At 51.1% G+C, this 661-nt stretch overlaps 1 protein-coding gene across 4 annotated transcripts in view; it reads right to left on the bottom strand.

Annotated features, from left to right (window-relative positions):
* Positions 1-661, bottom strand: part of ENTPD4 (ectonucleoside triphosphate diphosphohydrolase 4) — a 15,099-nt gene that overhangs the window by 8,748 nt on the left and 5,690 nt on the right. The window lies entirely within an intron of this gene.

Below are 661 nucleotides of genomic sequence, written 5' to 3'. Positions count from 1 at the left end.
GGAGAAATCACCTGGAAAATCACTGGGATACAGGGAAAAATCAGTGGGAAAATCTCTGGGATACAGGCAGGGAGGGAAAATGGGATCCTGGTGCTCGCTTCCCAGGATTGTCCTCTGGGAAACAGGGAAAATCACTGGGATACAGGGAGAAATCACCAGGATATTTCCTGGAACTGCACCTCTACCATGGTCTCATCCTCTGGGGAACAGGGAGAATCAGTGGGAAATAGGGAGAAATCAGCTGGAAAATCACTGGGATACAGGGAAAATTAACTGGGATTCATTTCCCGGGATGTGCGCCTCCATCACGGCCTCGTCCTCTGGGAAACAGGGAAAATCACTGGGATATAGGGAGAAATCACCTGGAAAATCACTGGGATACAGCCAGGGAGGGAAAATGGGATCCCAGCGCTCGCTTCCCAGGATTGTCCTCTGGGAAACAGGGAAAATCAATGGGATACAGGGAGAAATCACCAGGATATTTCCTGGGACTGCACCTCTACCATGGCCTCGTCCTCTGGGGAACAGGGAAAATCAGTGGGAAAACCCCTGGGATACAGCCAGGAAGGGAAAGTGGGATCCCAGCGCTCGCTTCCCAGGATTGTCCTCTGGGGAACAGGGAAAATCACTGGGATACAGGGAGAAATCACCAGGATATTTC

Source organism: Corvus kubaryi, unplaced genomic scaffold (assembly GCF_017639235.1).
Source record: "Corvus kubaryi isolate FWS band 111438036 unplaced genomic scaffold, C.kubaryi_AGA036_p1.0 37265, whole genome shotgun sequence".
NCBI lineage: Eukaryota > Metazoa > Chordata > Aves > Passeriformes > Corvidae > Corvus > Corvus kubaryi.
The sequence above is the reverse complement of the archived record's forward strand: the minus strand, read 5'-3'. Positions and strand labels throughout refer to the sequence as shown.